At 37.9% G+C, this 26,904-nt stretch overlaps 1 long non-coding RNA gene across 2 annotated transcripts in view; it reads right to left on the bottom strand.

The window, feature by feature from the left end:
- LOC112908383 (uncharacterized) overlaps nucleotides 1–26,904 on the bottom strand; it is a 37,022-nt gene that overhangs the window by 8,609 nt on the left and 1,509 nt on the right. The window contains exons 2-5 of one of the 2 annotated variants that reach the window (XR_003232916.2): nucleotides 23,581–23,631; nucleotides 18,243–18,415; nucleotides 3,093–3,201; nucleotides 293–705 (exon numbers count right to left, since the gene is read on the bottom strand). This is a non-coding gene — a long non-coding RNA (uncharacterized lncRNA). Of the gene's footprint in view, nucleotides 1–292; nucleotides 706–3,092; nucleotides 3,202–18,242; nucleotides 18,416–23,580; nucleotides 23,632–26,904 lie in introns of those variants that run through there. The other variant, XR_011997063.1, reaches the window with a different exon arrangement.

The raw sequence follows: 26,904 nt of genomic DNA, 5'->3' as shown, positions 1-26,904 counted from the left end.
ATACGAACTCCCTACTTAAGTTTTATCATTTCATTTCTAGGTCAGTGGCTTGTTGTTGTGCGCTTTTTTTTGTTGTTTTGTTTTGAGGGGGAGAGGGGAGGAGTTTCATAGTTTCAGAAGGGCATGGACCTCTACTTTGGTTCATTACATTTTTACTTCCCAGTCCAAGGACAATTTACTGCCTTTGAGCCCTTTTCTGCTTCTGGAAGAATAAAATCCTTCTCAGATTGAGCCCTAGACTGATCCAGTTTGGTTGTCCCCTAAAGCATAGTCTTTTCACTCCCATCCATACCTATGCGGCCGGTGGCCATGGGCCTCTATCCCAGTCTTCTCTGTCTCTCCAGGCTGACCTTCTGGAATGTATTCCCTTGGTCTTCTTTACTTGCTTTCTTCAGAATCCCCCAATCCTCGTGGTCCTGGCAGACTCCTGATGGGGCTCAACTCTGCAGGAAGCCTCCTGGCACTTTGAGGTTCAGTTCATACTCCCACCCCCACCCCCATCTTTATAATCACTCCTGTGGGGAGCCACAGTAATGACACCATAATGACAATTCCAGTCTTTCCTCACAAATTTTAAAGCACTCAAGACTGCCCCATTTACATTTTAACGCAAGAATCATTAGTCCCTTGACAGAGAGAGCTCAGCTCTTCAATTCACAGCACTTTTTCTTCTTTTTCATCAGTAGGGAACATTTTATCACAAGCCTAGATAAAGAAGATAAAATATGTCTTAATGGCTCCCTTCATGCATATGTTTCATTAAAGATTACTCTATTTTCAGAGCTACCAAAAGCTCACACTACCTTCATAATTTAAAAATAAGCAAAATCAGCGTATTTCTTATCCAACCAGTTTCTGTTTTCCCACAGAAGTGACAGTGTGTGAGAGATAAGATTCTGTATATTGAACATGGAAACCTCTTATACTTTGCTTATTTTTTTGAGAAGTAATATAATAATGATTAAAATTACACTGTGTAAACATGCCTTCATACATGATATGCAGAGTATTAATTATAAATTTAATTAAAAATCTAATAAAAGTCTTGGTCTTCCACGAGTGAAAGAACTTTGAACAGTTCTAATTAACTACTGGTCTGATTTTCAGGTTATATATAGTTTATTACCAAGTACATTTCTGTGATTCTTTGCTTTTTTTGTGCTTTTTAAATTTGTATGTCCCTTAAAGAATTAAAAATGTCTACCAAAATGTGTGCCAATACATGATACACTTTTTATGCTTTCTTCATTTGAATAAATAGTTTTTTTTTAAAAAAAAAAATCTTTTTGACAAGACATCCTCCTAGTAACTTCACTTATTCAAATTTCTGGAAAACTTACTGTTAGCTGCAGTACTTCTCTTAAACTGGGATAAATCTCAGTGGTGAAAAGAGAAGAAAAAGTGGAGATAGTAGAGTTAGTATTGTCAACTTGCTGACACATTTTCAGGAGTAGATCCTCATTGACAAGGATGATATTAAAATGAAATTTACCACTTTATTTAGAGTCCCTGTAAACATGACACCAAATTTTGAGGACAAGATGATTTGGGGGCCAAATTTAGCAAACCTAAAGCAAACCTCTTGCCAGCCACTAAGTGAGATGATGGGGAACCTCCCAGCACCTGCGCTCTTCCATGCTGCCTTGAACACACAGCTCTGGACAAACTTTGGTATTAGGCTTACTTGCTTTCCTCTGGTATTGCTCATCCAAAAGCATGAGATTGAATGTATTTTCCCCGGTGTCAGCTCTTTAATGGGTGATCAGTAAATTCTTTTTAAATGTAGATGTAACATCAGTTCCTAACTGTGGCCTGAATGTTTGCTTCTCCCCAAAAGTCATATGTTAAAACCTAATGCTCAATGTGATGCTATTAGGTGGTGGGGCCTTTTTAGGTGATAAGGTCATGAGGGTGGAATCCCCAAGACTGATATCAGCACCCATTTAAAGAGATACCCTAGATTGCAAGATACATCCATGAAGGCAAGAGAAACAAAAGCAAAAATGAACTATTGGGACTTCATGAAGATAAGAAGCTTTTGCACAGCAAAAGAAACAGTTAACAAAACTAAAAGACAACCTACAGAATGGGAGAAGATATTTGCAAATGACGTATCAGATAAAGGGCTAGTTTCCAAGATCTATAAAGAACTTATTAAACTCAACACCCAAGAAACAATCCAGTCATGAAATGGGCAAAAGACATGAACAGAAATCTCACAGAGGAAGATGTAGACATGGCCAACAAGAACATGAGAAAATGCTCTGCATCACTTGCCATCAGGGAAATACAAATCAAAACCACAATGAGATACCACCTCATACCAGTGAGAATGGGGAAAATTAACAAGGCAGGAAACCACAAATGTTGGAGAGGATGTGGAGAAAGGGGAACCCTCCTGCACTGTTGGTGGGAATGTGAACTGGTGCAGCCACTCTGGAAAACTGTGTGGAGGTTCCTCAAAGAGTTAAAAATAAATCTGCCCTACGACCCAGCAATTGCACTGCTGGGGATTTACCCCAAAGATACAGATGCAGTGAAACACCGGGACACCTGCACCCCGATGTTTATAGCAGCGATGTCCACAATAGCCAAACTGTGGAAGGAGCCTCGGTGTCCATCGAAAGATGAATGGATAAAGAAGATGTGGTTTAGGTATGCAATGGAATATTACTCAGCCATTAGAAACGACAAATACCCACCATTTGCTTTGATGTGGATGGAACTGGAGGGTATTATGCTGAGTGAAGTAAGTCAATCAGAGAAGGACAAACATTATATGGTCTCATTCATTTGGGGAATATAAAAAATAGTGACAGGGAATAAAGGGGAAAGGAGAACAAATGAGTGGGAAATATCAGAAAGGGAGACAGAACATGAAGACTCCTAACTCTGGGAAACGAACTAGGGGTGGGAGAAGAGGAGGTGGGCGGGGGGTGGGGGTGACTGGGTGATGAGCACTGAGGGGGGCACTTGATGGGATGAGCACTGGGTGTTATTCTATATGTTGGTAAATTGAACACCAATAAAAAATAAATTTACAAAAAATAAAAAATGAAAAAAAAAATAGATACCCTAGAGAGTTAGCTTACCCCTTCTGCAATGTGAGATTACAGAGAAAAGATGGTCTTCTGAGGAATAGGTTCTCACCAGATACCAAATCTGCTGGTGTCATGACCTTGGATTTCCCAGCCTCCAGAACTATGAGAAAGAAATATTTGATGTTTATAAACCAACTAGTCTCCAGTATTTTGTTCTAACAGTCCACACAGACTAAACAGTTATCTATGAAAACCTTCTGAGGACTTTTAGATGACTTAAATTAACTTTTGTATCATGGTTACTTAACACCTACTAAGTGCCAACTTGATTGTATTTTTTTCTAAGCTGCTTTGCTTCATTAACATTTACTCATCCTTCTGTCTCAACTAAGACCTGAAGTGTCAACTAAGATCAAGATACTCCCTGGTCATCCTTGACCAGGTTGCTCCCCTTCAAGGTGTTCCCATAGTACCCTGTGCTTCCCATCGTACTCTGGGCTTCTACTTCCGTAGCCAAGTGGGAGACCAGCAACCCATCAAACTAGTATTGAGATTACTTCAGAGTGAATGCATATGACATACGAAAGATGCAAAAGGAATTCCTACCTGAACTTCCCTTATCTAACTGGAACAGAACTTTATGAGAGTCAGCTGCCATAAATCTCCCTCCACCACAAGTCACTCAGAGATGCACTGACCTTGTGTTAAAAAAAATTTTTTTTTGCAAACAAGTCCCATCAGGACCTTCCATCCTTTGAAACCTTTAAGAGTCACCCACCCTTCTAGCCTTTGTTAAACTGATACAAAAACCTTTACCCCAAGAGCTACTATCTCTATAGGTAGGGTACTCCTACGTATGTAGTATTTTTCTCCTGTTAATAATTCTATTTTGGTTAATTTGCAGGCCCCTGACCAGTCTAACCTAAGTTGGTAGAGAAGCTTTCCTCTCAACACATGGCATTGTTTATTACAAATTGATTTTAACATGACTATAAACTCTCTGGAAGCAGAGACTAAGTCTGTCTTGTATTCACTGAATCCCCCCAGAAGGTTCTCTAAGTTGGTGCTTATCCTTGATTATTTTTTTCATTTCATTCACACCTGAACAAAGTTACTGGAATTAAAATTCACATAAAATAGTCATTTTCCCCTTGAAGCTAACTAGATATTTCCTAATTGAACTAGTTATTTGATCCTTGCTAAATATACCAATGATTCTTCTTATCCACATCCCTATCTCACCTTCCAGATCCACTGACCACTAGGAGACTGACAGTTCTTTTCTGCCTATGTTGGCACTCTGGTTGACTGGCTCCTGGTTGAATTTGACCAATGAGAGGTACCAGCAGGAAATCAGAGGGTAGGAGGGGAGAGAGAGGTCAAAGTTACATTTTCTACATTCCCTCCTGCTCAGTGCAGCATCTCTGGTAGTAGTGTGTCCCTTTGCAATTTTGGAGCCCACACAGGGCCCCTCTTTCCAGGTTCCAGTTTATTGGATTCTGCTAATTCCACTTTCTCTCCTTGCTCCTTCAGCCCAAGGGTATCAACAATTTCCCATTGCTACTAATTTCTGGGTACCTAACCTTCTTTTTTTGCACCTTGAACCCTCTCTGTTAATGCCTTTATTAAAATCTCTTCACTGAACTATCAGTAGTTCCTGTTTCCTGAAGGGACCACAACTAACACAATAAATAACTTGATGGGTTGTTGTTGGTTTTATTTTGTGGAAGAAAGTAGGGAGGAGAGTGGGAGTGCTAAAAATGCTAGGGTTTTCAATATATCCTTAATAACTGAAAATGACCAAATATTATTGAGTATCGATGTTTTGTTATGACATTTGCCTGGGAATATTATTCATGCTTTAAATATTTAGATTTCTAGATTCAGTTTCTTCGGATCATCCAATTATTCTTCTCAACTCTTTGATCTTTGTTTCTGGTCCATCTATTCTATTTTTTCCTTTGGGAATTCTATATTCCTTAGTGGGATCTCACTGATCTTTTCCCCAGTTTTAAATTATCTTTCTCATAACTTTAATCTTTTTGTCCATTTTTTTCTGTGTTCTGAGAGAGTTTTGCAAATTCTATTCACTGATATTTTCCTTCTTTTGCTATTTCCATCTCTTTTAAACTTGGCAGTCGTGTTTTTCAAATTCAAGCAATCCTTCATTATTTCAGATTTTCATAATTGTTTATTCAAGTTATATAAATGCAATTCCCTCTTGAATCTTAATGAGAAGATTAAAAATCAGATATTTTCCAGAGCAGTTTACTGAAAATTGCAGTTCTCTGAGTTGGGTTACCCCCCTCCCTATTTTTCTTTGGCTTAAAAATACATTTGTAGACAATATAATATTCTCTTTACCCATCATTTAGGGGGTGCTATATACTTCTCAGGTTTTGCTTACAATTAAGTAAAACTTGAGTTAGGTTCTATCAGATATTGGTGTGAGTTTCTGCCCAGACCCTTAATTCAGAGGGGCATCTGAGTCAGGGTTAAAGAAATAAAGGGAAAGAGGCTTCAGAAGATACCAACAGAATCCTGCAGGGAATGAGTCAGAAATAACCTGCAGCCTGAGTTGCTGCCAGTAACCATGTTTTATTCCTTGTATTCCTAGTACAATATCTGGTAAAAGAAAGGAAAAAAAAAGTTTTTGATGGATTGAACGACTGAGTGAGTTCAGAGTTCAAGAGTTTTTAAAGTAGTCACTGAAAGAAATTTCCATATTAAAAAATAATCAAACTTTTAAATATTCATTATTTTAACACACTGTCAGCTCAATAAATTGTGGGTTTAAAGAAGAAATTAATTTAATGTTTTTAAGTTCCAAAGTGTCATTTTTATTTAAATGTCATTGTTTTCTAAGTCCTGAGTCAATAGTCTTTATCTCTGTACTTGGAAAGAACAAATATGCAGATGAATCATCCAACTTGCAAATAGGCCATGCAAGGCATGATGGTGTCAAGGAAAGAGCAAACCAATTTGTGAGAGTAGACCAAAGTCCCATTTCCACTATTCCAGCCATATGACGTGGGTGTGTCACTTAAAAAAAATCTTGGATTTCTTATCTGAAAAATCTGCTTCATTTATCTTAAAAGAAGGGGACAAAGTGTATTTTAACTACGAAGTACTATGCAAATCTCAGTTGTAGTTATTATTATAATTTCATGTACTGTATTGATTGTAAACAAAATGTTCTCTGAATTAGAAAGTAAAGAATACAAAAAACTTCAAAAATGGAAGGAAAAACCCAACTGATCTCTGGCTGCCAAGGAAGTGGAACAAAAGGAAGTGAGTTTCAGCAAGAGGCAGAATTCAGAAAGTAATAAAATCCTCACCTTTCAGAATAACTGACCACAATACAATCTACCTGAGATCAGGGTAGCTCCCTCTACAAAAAAAAAAAAAAACAAAAAACAAAAAAAAAACAAAAAAAAAAAATCAAAAGGAGAATAAATAGACCACTCTATGTTGACCATGGGATGGCAAACTGACAACTGCAGGTCAAATCTGCATTGTGGATGAGCTTTATTTGACCAACAAAAAGTTGTTACTTTTTACATTGAATTTGAATGTCTTTGGGTAGTCTTTTGGTTGGTCTTTGTAGTACCCATAACCTTTGGTTATCTCCTACCCAAACTTTTACTCATTCAAGCTACCTGCAGAGCCTTCAAGGCTTTTGAGGTTTTGACCTCTGCTGAAGGCCAGTGTCCTAGCTGATGCCCTTGCTATATTGCTCCTTCAAAGCTTTCCCCAAAGCATTCTAACTGGTCTCTATGTCTTCAGCCTATCATATAATGAATCTGGTAAGTCCTTAAGTCCAAAATTCTTTTTTTTAAAGATTTTATTTATTTATTCATGAGAAAGAGAGAGAGAGAGAGAGGAGGAGACACAAGCAGAGGGTGAAGCAGGCTTCTGCAGGGACTCCAGGATCACACCCTGGGCCAAAAGCAGGTGCTAAACCACTGAGCCACCCAGGGATCCCAAGTCCAAAATTCTTAAGACCAATGTACAATACCTTTTAAGAAAAGTTCCCCAAATCCCCTTTTTAGCCTTATCTTCTCCCTTGCTTCCACACTCCTTTCTTTAGGTACTCCAAATCTTCTATTTGGGAGACATATCACCCTTATTTATACTTCTGAGCCTTATGTAAGGTGTTTTCTATGGCTAGAATATCTGTTAAACTGCCTTTTATTCTTCATGGTCAACATCAAATCTCATTCTCGTGAGACCTTTCCTAATTTTCTCTTACTACTTCAGAAAGAGTTAGTTAATTCTTTCTTCTGTGTTTCCATTACATTCTATACCCAATTCTAGGACTTCTATTGCATATAAGTTTATGTATCCATGTCTATTTTCCCTGCTATACTGTAAGATCTTCAAGGCCAGAGGCTCCATCTAATTAACTTTTGGATCTATCTCAGTTCTTAAAATAGATGATTATTTCAAGATTGTAATTGATAAAAGGTTTGGGGAATATATAATTTTCAATGGCCATCCTTAAGGTTATTAAATAAATAAGTAATACAACAAAAGTGCCCTTTATTTTCCATTTCTTCTAGAAACAATAAATACTGTTATGTGGACCTTTTTGATTGGGTAAGTGATATCCGGTCAGATATGTCAGTTTTTCCAAACATGTATCTTTGACAAAGCAAAGCAGGCTTGAACATTGTCAAGCTATCATTCTACTGCTACTTGCCATCTCCTTGCAAACATAAAACTGCAAAAAGTACCAGTTACAATATAGGCTGAGGAAAATTTGCCTGACACACTCCAGGGCACAGCAATCTTGAGCACAGGAGACAAAGCTGATGGACCAAATCCCAGACACTGAAATATTATCAGTGTCAACAACATGTGGAAGCAGCACTCCATTTTTCACATTGCTTTAGAAGAGACTCAAGAGCAACAGATTTGACTTGCAATACAAAGAGTAACAGTAAATAAATAAAACCAGGATCAAGAATGAAATGCCATAAGAGGGATTTCATGATTCCTAGATCATACTCATTTAGAAAAACATGCATAACTCTGTGAAATATTCCTCTGCAACAGTGATCCATAAGAACACCAGTTCTTCATGATCATTAGAGTAGATTAGTATATTAGGGTTAAACAAGAAGAGTCATACAAAAATGTTTCTGACCTTTGAAACTTATGTGTAGTTGTATGGTGAAATAAGAGCAACATGTCATATCTCTCTATAATCTCAAAATAAGGAATTAACTCCAAATAGAATGTATTAATTCATTAATTCAATAAATATTATTGAGAATATATTGGATACTATTCTGGGTGTTGGGATGAAAAAGATGAACAAAACTTACAGAACTCTGCACTCATAGAACTTGAATTCTGGTGGGTGAAGCTGACATTTTAGTGATGATTGCAATTTCTTATTTTTTTTTTTTTTTAATTTCCAGGTCTTCTGGAAATACTATAGATAGTCAACATTTTGGAGAAACGATCTTGAGGGCAGCCCGGATGGCTTAGCGGTTTAGCGCCACCCTTACCCCAGGGCCTGATCCTGAGGCCTGGGATGGAGTCCCATGTCGGGCTCCCTGCATGGAGCCTGCTTCTCCCTCTGCCTGTGACTCTGCCTCTCTCTCTCTATATATATGTCTCTCATGAACAAATACATAAAATCTTAAAAAAAAAGGATTTTGACACTGCAAAATGAAAGTCAGTGAACAGCAATAAATCATCTTAAGATTTATTAGTATCTAAGGATATTTATTATTACTATCTAAGGATGTTTATTATTATATAAGGATAGACTAAAAACTATTTAAAGCTCAGCTGAATAAAATTTTGTTGTGTAATTTAACACTAGTTAAATTCATTCTGAAATTATGAGAGCCTGAGCTATGGTTAGGGCATTGTATAGTAAACCAATTATATCTTGCACTTTGTACTCTCCTTCCATACTGAAAACTACAAAAAAAATACCAGTTACATAGCATAGGTTGAAGGAAAACACACACACACACACACACACACACACACACACATATGACATATACATTTATACATGAAGGATATACACTTATAGCTGAGGGCTGAAACTTTGACATCTTCTGAGGTGAGAGGGCAGCACCCAAGATTTCCATATGAAGCCAAGACCTTAGAAGAGGGTGAAGTAGAATATGAAGGTCTAACTTACATCTAATTAGAATCTCACAGAGAGAGAGAACAGAGGTCAAAGAAAACAGGCAATGTTTGAAGTAATAATGTTGGAGAAATATCCAAATTTGATGAAAGACATGAATCCACAAAAAGAGAAGGTATGATTGATAAATAAATAAATCCATACCTATAAGCATTGTAATGAAAGTGTGGCATGTTGTGATGATTAATTTTATGTGTCAACTTAACTAGGTTAAAGTATGTCCAGATAACTGGTAAAAACATTACTTCTGAGTATATCTGTGAAGATATTTCTTGAAGAAATTACCATTTGAATTCATGAACTAAGTAAAGCAGATGGTCCTCCTCAGGGTGGTTGGACATCATCCAATCCATTGAGGACCTGAATAGATCAAAAAGATGGAGGAAGGGCTAATCACTATCTCCATTTGAGCTGGGACATCTATTTTCTTTTGTCCTCAGACATTTGTGATCTTAGTTGGTAAGCCTTAAAATTTGGGCCGGGACTTAGACCGTTACCACCCTCCACCCCCTGGTTCTCAGGCTGTTGGACTCAGACTGAATTATACCACTAGATTTCCTGGTTCTCCAGCTTGCAGATGGCAGATTGTGGGACTTCTCAGCCTCCATAATCATGTGAGCCAATTCCTATTTTGTATATATGGTTCTGGATTCTCTGGAGAACTCTGACTAACACAAATATCAAAGAAAAATAGTCTTATAAGTAACCTGAAAGAAGAGATAAATATGATAAACCATTTAAAAGAGAATGACAGCTGGACAAAGCACCCTTCTTAACAGGAATAATGGAAGCCAGTGACAGTGTAATTTACCTTTAAAGTGAATTGTGTACTCAACTAAATTATCTCTCAAGATAACTATCTTTCAAAAATTAATGTTGGGGTGCCTGGGTGGCTAAGTGGTTGAGTGTCTGCCTTTGCACAAATTGTGATCCTGGAGTTCTGGAATCGAGTCCCACATCAGGCTCCCTGGGGGGAGCCTGCTTCTCCCTCTGCCTATGTCTCTGGCTCTCTCTGTGTGTCTCTCATGAATAAATAAATAAAATCTTTGAAAAATGCTAATGTGAAATAAATATATTTCCAGACAAACAAAAACTGAGAAAGCTATTACTAGCAGACTTTCAGTAAAGGAACTTTTAAACTTCAAAAATATACTTAACATTTATATAGCATTTTCTATATGCCAGGTTCCTCATATTTATTAGCAAATTCATCCTCAAAATAATCCCCTGTTGTAGTCACTATCATTATCCACATTTTACAGTGAGGTTAAGGTCCAAGGTCACACTGTTAGTAAATAACAGCTCCAGGGTTTGAACTCAGTCTAAGTAAGCCTAAATGAAGGTGCATTTTGAGACAAAAGAAAATATTACCAGAAAGGTCTGAGATTCAAGAAGAAATAGTGGACAAAGAAACCAGTAAATATATTGGTATATATAAACTAATGTTGTCTATATAAAATGATAATGCTAATAATTATGCTCTCTAATCTGTGGAGTTAAAAATCTTATATGATTTTACCTCAGGATCAGGCCCTGGGGTAAGGGTGGCGCTAAACCGCTGAGCCATCCGGGCTGCCTTCAAGATCGTTTCTCCAAAATTAAAAAAATTGATAAAAATTGCATATAAATTCAAAGGGAGTAGTGTTATAAGTCTATGTTCTAAGTATAAATTGCTTTAACGTCTATATATTTGTCAAGATGATAGTAAGAATGAATTAACTTTAAACTTTCTTAATTTAAGAATAGATGGTAGAGTGGTGTGCATGATTTCTGAAAAAGGCTGCTGCTTATGACTAAAGACGTAGAGTGGCTGAGTGGATTTAAAAAAATAAGATCCAACTATATGCTATTTAAAAGAGACTCACTTTGGATTTAAGGACACAAATAGGCTGAAATTGAAGAGATGAAAAAATATTCTGTGTAAATGGTAGCTAAAAGAGAGCCAGCATGGCTATACTTATATCAGACAAAACAGACTTTAAGTCAAAAACTGTCACAAGAGATAAAGAAGGACATAAAATAATGATAAAAGGGTAAATTCACTAGGAGAATATAACAATTATGAATATAATTGTACCCAATATCAGATACCTAACGTATAAAGCAAAAATTGACAGATCTGAAGGGAGAAATAGAGAGGAATATAATAATGAAGTAGGAGACTTTACAATACCCTACTTTTGATAATGGAGAGAACAACAAGACAGAAAATTAACAAATAAACAGTGAACTTGAACAACACCATATCCCAAATGAACCTAAGGGGCATATATGGAACATTTCACCTAATAGTAGCAGCAAATACATTCTTCCCAGGTACATATGGAACATTCTCTAGCATAGACATGTGTTAGGTCACAAAATAAGTGTTAACAAATTTAAGACTGAAATCATATCAAGTACCTTTTCTGACTATAATGAAATGAAACTAGAAATCAATACCAGAAGGAACACTGGAAAATTGACAAATATGCAGAAATTAAACAATATGCTTTTTGAATAGCCAATGGGTTAAAGAAGAAATCAAAAGAGAAATTAGAAAACTGAGACAAGTGAAAACAAAACAACATTTCAAAACTTTTGGGATGCAGCATAAACAATTGTAAAGGAAGTTCATAGCAATAAATTCCTACATAGAAAAAAAGAGAAAGATCTCAAATACACAACAAAACTATATACCTCAAGGAACTAGATAAAAAAGAACAAACTAAGCTTAAAGTGAGGAAAACGAAGGAAATAATAAAGGTTAGAGCAGAAATAAATCAAATATAGAACAAAAACATTTTTTAAATCAATAAAAGTAGGAGTTGGTGTTTTGCAAAGATAAATAAAATTGATAAATCTTTAACCAGACTAGGGCAAAAAAGACGTTTCAAACAAATAAAGTCAGAAATGAAAGAGGAGACATTATAACAGATGCCACAGAAACAAAAAGGATCATAAGAAACTATAATAAACAATTATATGTCAAGTAACTGAATAACCTAGGAGAAATGGATAAATTCCTAGAAATATAAAGCCTGCCAAGGCTGAATCAAGAAGAACTGGGAAGCCTGAATAGATCAATAACAAGAAGTACGAAATTACTTCAATATAATAAAGTCTATATACGAAAAGCCCACAGCTAACCTCATACTAAATAGTAAAAAACTGAAAGCTTTTCTTCAAATATCAAGAATGAGGCAAGGTTTCGCATTCTCATCACTTCTATTCAACATAACAGTGGAAGTCTTACCCATGACAATTAGGCAAGAAAAAAATGCATCCAAATGGAAAGGAAAAAGTAAAATTGTCCCTCTTTGCAGATGACATGGTTTTATATATAGGTTTCCTAAAGACTACACACACACACACACACACACACACACACAAACTGTTAGAAGTAATAAACAAATTCAGTAAAACTGCAGGATTCAAAATCAACACACGGAAATCAGGTGCATTTCTATATACTAACAATGAATTATCTGAAAAGGAAATTAGGGAAACAATCCCATTTACAATAGTGTCAAAAAGAATAAAATACTTAGGAATGAACTTAAGTAAGGAGATAAAAGACTTACTACAAAACATGATGAAAGGAATCAAAGAAGACACAAATAGAAAGATGTCTCATGTACACTGATTGGAAGACAATATTGTTAAAATGTCCATATTACCCACAAAATGATCTACAGATTCAATGTAATCTCTATCAGAATTCCAATGGCATTTTTATAGAAATAAAAAAACCAATTCTATAACTCACAGGGGACCGGAAAGAACCCCCAAATAGTCAAAACAATTAGAAGAAAGCTGGAGTCAAAATACTTACTGATTACAAAGCTACAGTAAATAAAACAGTATTTACTGGCATAAACACAGACATAAAGACCAATGGGAACAGAATGGAGAGTCCAGAAATAAATCCACACATATATAGTCAACTAATTTCAACAAGAGTGTGAAGAATACACAATGAGAAAGGGTAGTCTCTTCAACAAATGGTGTTGAAAACTGGATATTGGCATGCAAAAGAATGAAACTGGACCCATATACCATACACAAAAGTCAATTCAAAGTGGATTATAAGATTAAATGTAAGATCTGAAACTATAAAACCTCAATAAGAAAATGTGGGGAAAAGCTTCATGACATTGGTCTTGGCAATGATTTCATGGATATTGGCATCAAAAACACATACAACCAAAGCAAAAATAGGTAAGTGGGACTACATCAAATTGAAAATCTTCTACGTAGTAAAGGAAATAACTGACAGAATGAAAAGGTAACTTACAGAATGGGAGAAAATACTTACACGTCATATATCTTATAATGGGTTAATTTACAAAATATGTAAGGAACTCCTAAAATTCAATACCAAGAAAAAAAGTATTAAAAATGAGTTAAAGACCTGAACAGACATTTCTCAAGAGAAGACATGCAAATGGCCATCAGTTATATGCAAAGATGCTCCATGTCATTAATCATTAGGGAAATGCAAACTGAAATCAGATGAGACATAGCCTCACACCTGTTGATAGTTATATTTAAAAAAAGACAACAAGTGTTGGCAAGAATGTGAAAAACCAAAATCCTTATACACTGTTGGTAGGAATGAAAATGGTATAGCTACTATGGAAAATTATATAAAAGAGGTCCTCAAAAAATTAAAAATAGAACTATCATATGATCAGCAATCCACTTCTGGGTATTTATCCAAAATAGTTGAAATTAGGATCTCAAAGAGGTAGGATTCCTATGTTCATTGTGGCATCCTTGAAGCAACCTTAATGTCCATTGATAAATGAATAGATGAAGAAAATGTCATATACATATATATATATATATATATATATATATATATATATAATGTAATATTATTCAGCCTTTAAAACGAAGGAAATCCTGCCATATGTGATGACATAACTAAACCTGGAGGATATTATGTGAATGAAATAAGCTAGTCACAGAAGGACAAATACTGCATGATTCCATTTATTGTGAGGTATCTAAAATAGTCAAACTGATAGAAGCAAAGTGGAAAAGTGGTTGCCAGGAGCCCAGAAGGAAGGAGAAATAGGGAGTGGTTAACCAAGAGGTATAATGTTTCAGTTATGTAAGATGAATAAGTTCTAGAGATCTGTGCCTATAGTTAACAATAAATGCTGTATTGTATACTGAAACAATCTATTAGGAGGGTACATTTCATGTTCAGTGTTCTGACCACAGTAAGAAAATTTTTTTTTAATTTGAAAGAACTTTAAGGAAAAATTGATATTATCTATCATCATAGTGGAAAATTTCAATACATCTCTCTCAATTATTAACAAGGCAAGCTGACAAAAAATCAGTAAAGCTATGGAAAATTTGGATAACAAAATTAACAAGCTTGGTCTCTTTGACTTATACAATATAATGCACCCATTATTTTATACATTTAAAAATGATGAGTATGTTCTCAGCCACAGGACAAGTTTTAGCAAATTTCAAAGAATTTCCACCACATAATCATATTCTCTAACCACAATGCAATTAAGTTAGACATCCATAACAAAAGGATCACTGTAAAAAGTCTTCACACAGGTATTTGGTAAGGAAACAATGTTCTAAAAAGTCACAGTGCAAAAAAAAAAAAAAAAGAAAGAAAAATGTAAATTTGTTTTAAAACACATGGAAGTACTAAAAAATGAAAACACAATATATCAATACCTATGGGATACACTAAACATATATTTCAAAAGACATGTATAGCTTTCAAGGCTTATATTAGAAATAAAAGACTGAAAATTTAGAAGTCAAGCATCAACTTTCAAGAAGTTGAAAAACATAAAGTCAAGTATATAGGAGGAGATAATACAGATAAGAGCAGACATTAATGAAATTATTTAGATAGACATAAAAATAAAGTTACAATTGTTGATAAGGAAAAATCTCTATGATCTCTTATTAAATAAAGAGCAAGGTGAAGAATCACACTAATAATATGATCAGGATTGTGTAAAAACTAAGATGATACATCTATATGTATAATATGTCTTTTTTAATATAATATGTCTTTAAAAGGAAACAAGAGACAACAAATGAAGATTGTTTCTAGAGATAGTGGATCTGGGACAACGAGGAAGATTTTGGTTTTTCATTTTATACCCCCAATTTTTTTCTATGTTCCATATTAGTTTCACAATTAAAAAATCCAAAAATTATTTTATCCAATAGGAAAAATTTCTTTTACATCAAAAAGTGAAGAAGAAAAAGAAGAAAGGAAAAAAAGAGGAAGAACAAACAAAAATATAACAGGTTTTCTGTTCGTAGCACAAGCATACTGTGTAATAGTAATTTGATTGACCAGTTGAAAATTCTTGGATAAAAATAATTGCACCAAAGCAAATATCAATGATTTGGCACATTGAAGCTCTTTGTGGAATTTCAAAAAATTTCTGGCCTTTGAATATCTCTCAAATGAACCTCTTGCAGGAATGATCAAGGAAAAAAGAAATAGGGCATAAATAAATAATACTAGGAAATAATGGCAGACTTAATACAAATTTGCTAGAACTTTAAAAGATAAATGGTAGATAATTTAAAAGATAAACTTACATATGGTAAGTTTATGGCAATTTGATATACATTTTTTTTTAAGATTTTATTTATTTATTCATGAGAGACACAGAGAGAGAGAGGCAGAGACACAGGCAGAGAGGGAAGCAGGCTCCATGCAGGAAGCCGGACGTGGGACTTGATCCGCGATCGCCGGGATCACACCCGCAGCCGCAGCAGCCGGAAGGCGGCGCTAAACTGCTGGGCCACTGGGGCTGTCCTGGCAACTTGATATTGACAAATTCTTGCAAGAATACAACTTAATCAACCCAAAGAGGAAGAAAGAGAAAGCCAGAAATGTCTGTAACCTTTTGAAGAAAACTGAAACAGTAGTTTAAAAATCTTCCTATATAGGAAACACCAAACCCAGTTTTGCCTCAAAATGAGATACAACTTTATTTTTTTATTTATTTATTTTTTTTTTTTTAAATTTTTATTTATTTATGATAGTCACACAGAGAGAGAGAGAGAGGCAGAGACACAGGCAGAGGGAGAAGCAGGCTCCATGCACCGGGAGCCCGACGTGGGATTCGATCCCAGGTCTCCAGGATCGCGCCCTGGGCCAAAGGCAGGCGCCAAACCGCTGCGCCACCCAGGGATCCCGAGATACAACTTTATACCTAGCAAATTAGAAAAAAAAAAAAAATAGAAAGTTTGACACCACCAAGTTTTGATGGTGATGTGAATGATGCAAGCAGAAGTGAAGACAGGAGAATAAAGTGTACAGGCATTTTTGGAAATAGCGGCATATTCAAATATGCCCATATTCTATAACCCATCATTTCTGTTCTTAGGCATATTTATCCATTAGAAACTCATATCTCTGATCTAGAGACAGCTATAAGAATGTTTATAGCAACAAGCATCCTGCATATATTCACACAAAGCTAGACCATTTAGAAGTGAAAATAAATACAGCTAATAAAAAAAACTTGAGTGAATGTATCTACAAAATGCTAAATGAAATAAGCAATCTACAATGCAATGTCATTTTTTATAAACACTAAAGATAGTATTTTGGTGATAAATACGTGATAAAATTTATTTTTAAAAAAACAAGGCACGATCATACAAATTTCAGGTCAGTTACTCTGATGGTGGAGATAGTGTATAGGATAGGAGAGGAGTATAAATACACATTTTTTTAAAGTATTAGAAATTTACTGACTCTTAAGTTGGATAATTATGTTCATGAGTATTCACTTTATTAATGTTTCATAGTTTACTTACATATGTTCTTTTTCCGTTACCAACGTGGGGTGACTATATGAGGGCTGATTCTGTCACTGTGGTTCAGGAGACAGGTGCCCCGAGCAGCTGACAGGGCTGCTCCACTCCCTCAGTAGGTTCTTGTGATGCATATGTGTGTGTTAGCCTCTCTTAGCTTCATGACAGTTGCTGGTGAGGTCATGAACCTTCCCTTCTCTTCCCATGCCTTCCAACTACCTTCTGAGAGTAATTTAAATTACTTATTCCTATGTACTGAGAGATTGTGCTGATAAGAAGAATCTCAAGTGTGCAGCACTCACCCTTCATCACCATTTCAGCTTATGTACATCATTCTCTTGTGAGTTTGGTTACCATAAGACGGCATCTCTTAGAAGATCTAGATCAATTAAGGACCCAATGATGAGATGGTATTTCTTATCATGCAGAGCTGAGGGTCAGATTACAGGCCATGAGATATCAAGGTGTTACTGCCTTGAATGTCCAGTCTTTTATCTTTCTCTGATGAAATCCTAACCAGCTCCATACAATATGAATTTGTTCAGAGCCCCCAAAAAGTTTTTTCTTATATGAAATAAAAGAAATATATTCCTTATGTTCCTACATAATACATGTAATATCTTATATTTGGGGGGGATAGATAGATACATAATTTAATCCATTTACTTTTATTGAGCATCTACCTAACAGGCTCTATTCTAGTCTTTGAGGTTACAGTAATCCTACCATCATATGAAAGCTCATGTTCTAGTGGAGTGTAACAAATTGAAAGAAATTTTATCTGCATTAAAAATGGGCTATTATAGAAATTATAAGAAAATCATGGTTAAATATTTTTAGAATATGATAAGCATGAGATGGACTTTAAGCAACAACAAAGGTAAAAACTAACACAGTAGCAGTAGTCACTGACACAATTACATAAATATCCAATATGTACTTTTAGGTGATGTATTCCCTTTAAAGTGAAGTCAGATTGTACATTGCCCACATTTGTAATATGCACATACTTATTTATATATATGGGTAGAGTAACCAGTTTGGATAAATACACACTAAATACTAATAAGCATTTCTGAGTAACAAGATTATAAGTAAATTTTTACAGTAGGCATTTGGTACTTTTATAATAAGAAAAAATCTATGACAGTATTTTCAACTGAAAATAGTAATTGTAGCAACAACAATGTTCTCTGCTTATATGCGAAGATCATACTACTAACCTACTTATAGTAGTGGGGAGAATTTTTGCCAATCCATGTAGCTTCTTATCCCCTGGGTGACCAGTGATACATGTTCTCAGATACTTGGCAGTCCTCGAGGAAGTACGTATCTTCATGTTTTTATTGCTCATCAGCATGCTTCGTGGTCACAAGGTTAACCAATCTGCTCTCTCCTAGGAATAGAGAGAAGCATTTTCATCCACAAATTGCCTGTCCCTTTGGTGAACATTGGACAAAATTGCCCTGATTAGGCTGTTTCTCTGGAACTGCTGTAGAAGATTTAACTAACACTCTACCTGTAGGTTCAGGGCCCTGGAGGGTGAAGAAAGGATCTCAGAGCCTGAGCAAGTCAAGTATTGTCTGAGAATTGGAAGCCAGGAAACATGAACATTCCCAAGAACAGTGGGTTTCACCCTTGTCAGACACAAGTGCCTTTTTTCAATAATGAATATTTTGTACTATAACCTTAACTGAAGTGAAATAAAATTATAAATAATATTATTTACTACATACCTGCTTTTTGGAAAAAAAAACCTAACACCACACCCTAATAAAGTATAAAAGAGAACCAAAAGGAAGCAAGTCATGTGATATAAATATTCTGTAAAAGCTAAAGATTTGTTGATTAAGGGCATAAATGCCATAGTGATGCAATTTTTCAAAATGTTTAACTCTCAAATTAGATGGTGGTGGTATTCCTGGAAAATTCAATGTGTATTAAAAACATGACAAAGAAAAAAACAACAAAGAATTTTGGATGGATTTATACATAAATAATGTAGTTAGGCTCTGGGCCCAGAATAATAAAGACACTTCACCAACATGAATGCCCACAAAAACATTTGTAAATTGCATGAGACACAGGACAGTTTTTAATTGTGTGAAACTGCCCTATGAATTGCAGTATGTCTAACATCCCAGCCTTTTATTCTACCCTTCCAACCATGGTGACAAGAGTGCATCCCTTCCCCTATAAATTTCCAAAGCCCTTGAAGGGCAGTACTGGTCTATTATCTTTGAGTTAACCCAGTGCTGTTTTAAAGATGGGGCTAGACTGAGTTTTCACGTCACTCCAGCTGTGTGTTTATAGGGCTTGATCATGTCCTTTTAAAGGACTCAGTATGAGGTGCATGTGTGGTGCAGTCAGTTGAGTGGCCTACTCTTGGTTTTGGCTCAGGCTGTGATGTCAGGGTTGTGATCTCAGGGTCATGATCTCAGGGTTGAGAGTCTGAGCCCCGTGTTGGGCTCCACACTCGGTGCAGTGTCTGCTTCAGATTCTCTCCCTTTCTCTCTCTCTCCCTCTGCTCCTCCTGCTTGTGCTCTCAAATAAATAAGTAAAATATTTGTTTTATTTCTCTCTAAAATAAATAAAATAAACTTTAAAAAAATAAAATAAAGGGCTCAGTATACACCTGGCATTTTCTGTCAGTGTTTGAAATATACAAAACTTTCACTCCAAAATTCCATTTCTGGGAATTTGTCCTTTTATTCTCTCAACCAATTATATATACCAACAATGTATAATAGGATATACATCACTCTAAAAAAAAAAAAAGATATACATCACTCTTAATAGCAAACCCTTCTAGGTAAAGAATTGAGAGATGGAAGTAGGAGGATGAGACCTGGACTTTTTACTTTTTATTACATAGCTTTTCATTATGATGAGCATGTTTTAGTTTTATTAAAACAGAAGTTTTAAGTCCTGAGAATGAAATGATCAACTTGAGTGTTGAACCCATGGCTTGCTTCAGTGACTCAAACAGTTGATCTCGTTAGCCCCAACATATTATTGTGATGTCACAAAAAAAAATGTCGTCTTGACATTGTATTATCTGTGAATCATTTTTTAATCAAATAAAATTAAATATCCATGCTTTGTCTCAATGTGCTCTTTCAGGGTTATTCCTAAACCAGTTCATTACTCTGAGGCCTTTCAGAGCAGAAATGAATTAGTAGGGAGATACCCTAGGGAGTATGACAGGAATTCTCCAAAAACAGACCTCAGGGGCTGCCTATGAAAGCTGAGCTTCATAGTAGGCAAAGTATCAGACCACAAATTTCACATATCATCTCAAGCTTCTCATTTTTAGTACTTCAGGGACACTAAGAGATATAGATATTCTGGAGTAATCTTTTTTATTTTCTACTTTCCTCTTATTTCTTTTTTCTTTTTCTTTTTCTATATCTCTCATCCACCCACCCAATGGGTTCCTTATTAATAAAAACATCTATTAAAGGGAGAAAGAACTAGAGAAAGGGAAAAGAAAGCCTTCCTCTAGAAGGTAGTGGAGTAGAAAATATTTCAGACCACTGGAGGTGTCGTCTTGACATTAGGATTCTCCTTATAACAGATCATCATAGAAAGTTTCAGAACTGAAGTTATTTAAATTTTTAAAAAGATTTTATTTATTTATTTTAAAGAGATATAGAGCAGGGGAAGGGGCATGGGGAGAGGGAGAGAGAACCTCAAGCAGACTCCACCCTGAGGCAGGGCCTGATGGGGGTTTAATCTCATGATCAAATCTCATGAGAGCATGACCTGAACCAAAACCAACAGCTGGACACTCAACCAACTGAAACCCAGATACCCGAGAACTGGAGTTATTTTAAAATGACATTTACTGATGGTTCATTTCCCCCCATTTATTCTTTAATAATTTTGACAGGACAAAATTGTTACATTATTTCTTTTTCTGGACTGCTGTGCTGAGTTGACACTTGCTATCACATGTGACAAACAATTAACAGCTTCTAAATGAACTTTCTACCCTCCCAGTTTCCTTGCTTGGGAAACACATACTACATAGAGATAAAGTTACCCTTGTTTTGCTCAATAGCTACTAAAGGGAAAGTAGGAGTTGTGCAGTCTTAACACTCAGCAACCTGTCTTGAGGGAAATCATATATTTTTTAAAGATTTATTTATTTATTTCAGAAAGAGAGAGTGCACAGGGGAGGGGCAGAGGGAGAGGGAGAGAGACAATCTCAAGCGGACTCTCCACTGAGTGCAGAGCCCAACATGGGGCTCAATCCCATGCTCATGAGATCATGACCTGAGCTGAAACCAATAGTTAGACACTTAACTGACTGAGCCACCCAGGCACTGTGAAGGAAATGATATTTTTAAAGAAATAATAAATAGCACATTTTCCCATATTTTTATGTATAAGGAAACTGTGTCTCCTTGAGTTGAAAAAGTAACCCCCAGTGGGCAACAATTTGTAGCATGCAGTAGCGAAAACAACCAGTAGATCAGCCAATGTACCAGCTTGGAGAGGCATACCATCATGCCTCAAACTGAAATTCCTTTCAATAGATGTAATCACCCATTACATACATCCAATATCCTTGCTTAGGAGTCTGCAACTTGGTTATTAGCACACTACTTGCTCTTCCCTGGGCCTTGGGTACAAAGTCAATGCCTTCAAAGCTCTAAGATTCATAATTTATTTATTATTATTTTTTATTTTATCTCTTAAAATGAGGAGAATATTTAAAATATTCCATGTAATTTGATACAACTGAGAAATCAGTGGACCATTACATCAGATAAATTATTAATGGTAATAAAATCCTTCGTCGAATTTTTCTTGAAGCTTTCCAACGTATTTCTACCTTTATTATCTTATTAAACATTCTCGAAGACTGCGTAAAAAACAAGTTAGACAGACTAGTGTTATTTTCATCTCCCAGACTAGAAAAGTAAGGTCTAGAAATGATAAATTACAGCCTGGTCATCAGTGCCAGGGGGGATGTTCTGCTTGCAAACCTCACCTATGTCCTCTCTAAATCCATAGTTCTTTAAACAGGAATTAGAAAACAATACGATACTTTCAGTCCTTCAATGCTGTTGAAACAATGAAGTCTGAACTCTACTTGTCTCTTTAATGTGTTTTGGATACAACAGATAAGACAACAAACCCACAGACTAATCATATACCCCATTGGCTTTTGCCAATTCTCATTTTTACTGGCAGCTGCATCTCAAGGAAAAGCTAGTGAACTGCAGGGAGTAGATAATGGGGACTTCTCAAGGTATCAGGACACCCAGACCTCTGTGTAAAGCAGATAATCAACGGCATGTGTTTAGAATGGGCGCCACAGCAAAGAAGTCACAGCTGAGCCCCAAGAAACCCTCAAAATGTGAGCACTTTGTTTACAAATCAGCTGCCCGCCCTCTGGTTTAAGAATGAAATATCCTGTAGCCATACTGTGATCCTTTCCAGATATTTAATACAGATGCAGCTACAGGATGGCAGTAGTGGCAGGACAAATAAAAAGAACTCTCAGTTAGTGAGAGCCTAAGTTCCAGGCACCAGGATGGGCGTTTTGTGATTATTGTTTCATTTCATCCTTATAACCCGAGATAGAAAGACATTTTCCTTTTTAAAGTCCTACCTGAAGCTGAGAAAACCATGAAGAGCATTAGGAAAAGAATTCACTCAGAAGGCAGTCCCAGTAAAAAAAAAAAAAAAAAAAAAAAAAAAAGGGGGCAGTCCCAGTGACTAAGAAGTACCTGTCTTTTAGTACTATTTTTTTCATTATTTGCCATATTTTGACATTCTAATACTGCGGCTTGCCCCATTTTTCAAAAAAGTAAAATATTTAGACAAAGAATGTTTGTAGCCTTTTTAATTATAGAGTTTTGATGACTATTTTGCAAGTGTTTAATCAAGGCGAGGGGGGGAACAAAAGCTTTATTAACCTGTTTTCTCACTCCCTTTATTTGCACTATGTGTTTGTTTATTATCTGTTAGCACATACTCCTCATATGGTTTGAAATGAAAGGATGATCCATCTCCTCATTACCGATCCTCCGCTTGGTGATGAAAAACAAAACAAAACATATGAACAAAGGAAAAATGCCTTCCTGTCATTTCTCAGCCTTCTTTGCTGCTGCTCAGCTGGGACGTTAAAGAGTGGGGTTTAATGAAAGAAGGTGAGAAGGTGAAAAAAACCGCCCTAATGAGCATGTGTTTAGTTTTATGGGAAGATCACTGAGAAGCGGCTGTGATTTTCTTTGTGCCTGATATAACGCAGTGTCCCCCAAGGTCAAGGAAGCCCATCGTCCTCCCTTCTTCACCCATTCATTCCCTACCCTGGCAACCAGCTTCTGCACCTAGACCAGATTTTATTTTTGATGGTGGAGTAAGAAAGAATGTCATTTTTCATCTCCAGCTTGTAACTCTTGAGTAACATGCGGAAGTGGCGCAGGAGGTTCTTCAGGTTACTTGCATCACTGGTAGAGCGTCTTGTGAGCGAGCACCCCAGATCTCAAGCCTGGGATGACAGAGCCCCAGCCACGTCTGTCCGTCCACAGGCTTGCTGACACTTACCCTTTAGACTGGGAACGAGGAAACAAATTCCCATCCGGCAATGCAGAGGCACTGCAAAACAAAATGCTTTACTGCCTCAAAGGAGAACCAATAATAGCTGTCAAAACTCTAAAGCAATGCTCCGAATTAGAATGAAATCGTGCAGTCATAATATCATTCCCAAAAATGTCTTCAATCAGCCAGCCTTCCAGCCCTGTGGTGTGAGCGTCACAGTGAAAATACCAAAGAAAACACGAGGGTCAAACTTGGATAGAACTCTTAAAACTCTAAGAGAGAGGGATGTTTTTGCTTCGCCAGTTCCCAAACCAGGAAATCATTACTCATCAGTCCCAACAGACCACTCCTGTGGGGAGTGGGAGAGAGGCACGACCAACCATAAGTAAAAAAAGAAACCTCGAGGTATAGCTCCTTTTGGATCAACAGCTATCTCAGGGAGGCCGGGCACGCTTCTCTAATGTTCCATGTCCAGTATAACTATTAACATTTTGGCAGAAATAAATTGAGATCTTTCTTTGAAGTTGAAATACGCAGCCTTAACTGTGCTCTCATCCTCTACATTTCACTGAGTGAATAACCTAAATTACACAGAACGGCAGTAAATTGGCTCATCATAGCCCTGTTCTAATTTTAAAAGGATAAAGAACTAACAACCGAGAAGCCTCACATGTAGCAGTGCAGGGACCAGTGAAGCCCGTTAAAGGGCTGCCATACCCTTTCTCCAGGCGGTCACGGGTTCAAAATCAACCTGGGTTGGTGGTGACCGAGAACCAGCCAATGCCTTTGCGTTGGACGAATGAGCGCCCTCAAACATGATGCTCCTAAGACGGATGCTGAGAGCTTGCACTTGTCACTCTTGCTGTCTCAGGAGTATCGTGGTTGGCCAACCACATGTGGAAACTAAGTCATTTTGCCCCATTTAAAGTTGACCCTTGCATAAGGTGAACTCTGAGGCATTAAAACCCATTTTGAGTTCACGCTGTTTGCCGTCTGCTCCTCTTCCAGCTCTGAGGGAAAAGTCTAGCTGCTCTTTGACTGAGGGCTCTAACATCCTGATGGGCCCAGGACAGACTTTTTTCAGTTTTAAACATGTACAAGCATGCCCACAAGAACTGCATTTTTCAGAAAACAAAATAACTCCGTTTCAACAGAGCATTCACATGTGGTGATAAAATGCCAGGTCACAAGTCAAATTTTGACTCCATTACTGAGCATTATCCTTGAGCTCTAAACGGAAAGGCAGTACAATTCACCAGCTGTCAGGCTCCAGCCTTCGCCCAGCCCTGAACAACAACAGACTCACAGGCAAATAGTTATAGCTGCTGGAGTCACTACTCGATTAGACTCTTAATGATTGGCTCTGTCCGCAGGTCACTTCAGTGAGTCACTCAGTAGATAGACTTAAGCTATTTGGATCCCAGGTTTCTGCTTGGAATTTCATAAAATCCAGTGGGGGGGGGGGGGGGGGGACAAACTCACCATCTTTCAAAGGAAACTCAGGATGACTCAGAGACCCTTAAGGTAATTAGACTGCTCCTCTTTATGAAAAAGCAAAAGTTGGTGTGAATGAGTTGAGATACAACATTTCCATGGAGTACCCTCGGTAGGTTGTAAATGGTTTCCACCTTCAGATTCGATATTGAAAACCACAGGGGTAGGTTGGTGAGTGGAAGAATGTCCTCCTATAAGGGGTACCCTGGGATGTGTCGGAATTGTGTATGGGAGGGATGCTAAATACCTGGGCCACCCCAAGAACACAGATCACCGGCCTCCAGGGAAGAGTGACCGCTCCCATGTGAAAGCCTGTTGCTGGAAAGCCTTCCAGGAGCTCTCCTGTCACCTGAAAGAAGTGCTCATCACAACAAGAAGACCCACCTAGATCCTTTCTTTTAATGGCTTAGCAATCATTTGAACCTGGGCTACACGGAAGTGGCAACACTATGAGGTTGGTGTCCAGTCACCAGCTCACTTGGGAAGTTAGAGTCTGGGAGTCACAAGGAGGGCAAAACTGTGAATCTGCCCTCCTGCCAAGGGTGCAGGTGAGGGGAAAAAACCTAACAACCATGACCCCTAAAAGAAAACAGAAGCAACAGATGCTGAAGCCTCCCTACTGGCCTTTCACATCTTTAAATGAAATTGTCTCCCCGGGGGAGGTAGGCTGAAGTTGCTTTCCTCTGCTGTGGGTAGGGCCTGCACCAGCATCAGGTTCAATGCCCACGGCCCGACCCGCATCTACCCACGTGCCAGTTATTCTTCCATCGACTAATGGGTCCATCAGATCTTCGTCTTTGACCTGTTCCATGTACCTACCTCGTGGAAATCGATCATTTCAGAGGTGGATTCTTAAATGGCTATTTCCCTTATGGGGAAATGGGAAATAACTTCTAACCCAAAGCAATCTGGGGAGATTTAGGAAGACTCAATAGCTCTCCGCAGGAAACCTGTGCTTGGCCTGATGTTTCCAAAAGGCACTTACTTATGCCCTTTAGGGTTCTGGACCCTCCACCCTTGGGCTTCCTCCCCATTAGTCTCCCCTTTTCCTTCGAAGGCTGCCTTTTCCGGATTCTTGCTACATAGTCCGAATATGGGGCCCAGATGTTACAAGTGCTTTTGGGCCCTTGCCCGGGGTGGGCGGGGAGGAATGTGGGGTGCAGAATGAGGAGCGGGGCTAGAATTTGCTGGATCCCTGGCGAGCTGTCATGAAATGAACGCTGAGGCAACCACGGAGAGGAGGGCCGGGAAGCGGACCAAGCTCTCGGGCCCTGAGTGACGCGGCTCCCTCCATCAGGTGGAAACCGTGCAGTTCTCCCTCTCCCTCGACCTCGACCTCACAGAGATAAAGATGTCTAAACCCCGCCGGCGCCGCTGCCACAGCTCCGCCTGGGCCCCGGGGGGGGGGGGGGGGGGGCGCCTTTTCTGCTGAAGCAGCGACTAGGGCTTGTTTGTAGGTTCGCAATTCACCATGATAAATGTAAAGACCAATTAAGGTTTGATCCGTGCACACGGGAGGCAGACGGCGGCTGATAGTGGAACCAATTAACGAGCATGTACCCTAATTCCTGCGCGGCCACCGGGCGCACCGCGGCTCCCCAGGCGCCAGCGGCGGCTGCCCCCGAGTCCCGTGCGCCCCCCGCCCGTCCCGGAGTGCGGGGTGGGGGTGGGGGTGGGGGTGGGGGCGGGGGCGGGGGGGTCCTGCTAGTGCGGGAAGGTGCGAGGCGCTGGGTCCAGGGAGGCGCAGGAGGCGCAGCACCGGCCGCCCACGGAGCCCAACTGTTTGCAGCCGGGGCGTGCGGGTGGGGCGCGCCCGAGTGGTCCGCGCCGGGCGGG

This window comes from Vulpes vulpes, chromosome 1, assembly GCF_048418805.1.
Source record: "Vulpes vulpes isolate BD-2025 chromosome 1, VulVul3, whole genome shotgun sequence".
Taxonomy (NCBI): Eukaryota; Metazoa; Chordata; class Mammalia; order Carnivora; family Canidae; genus Vulpes; species Vulpes vulpes.
The sequence above is the reverse complement of the archived record's forward strand: the minus strand, read 5'-3'. Positions and strand labels throughout refer to the sequence as shown.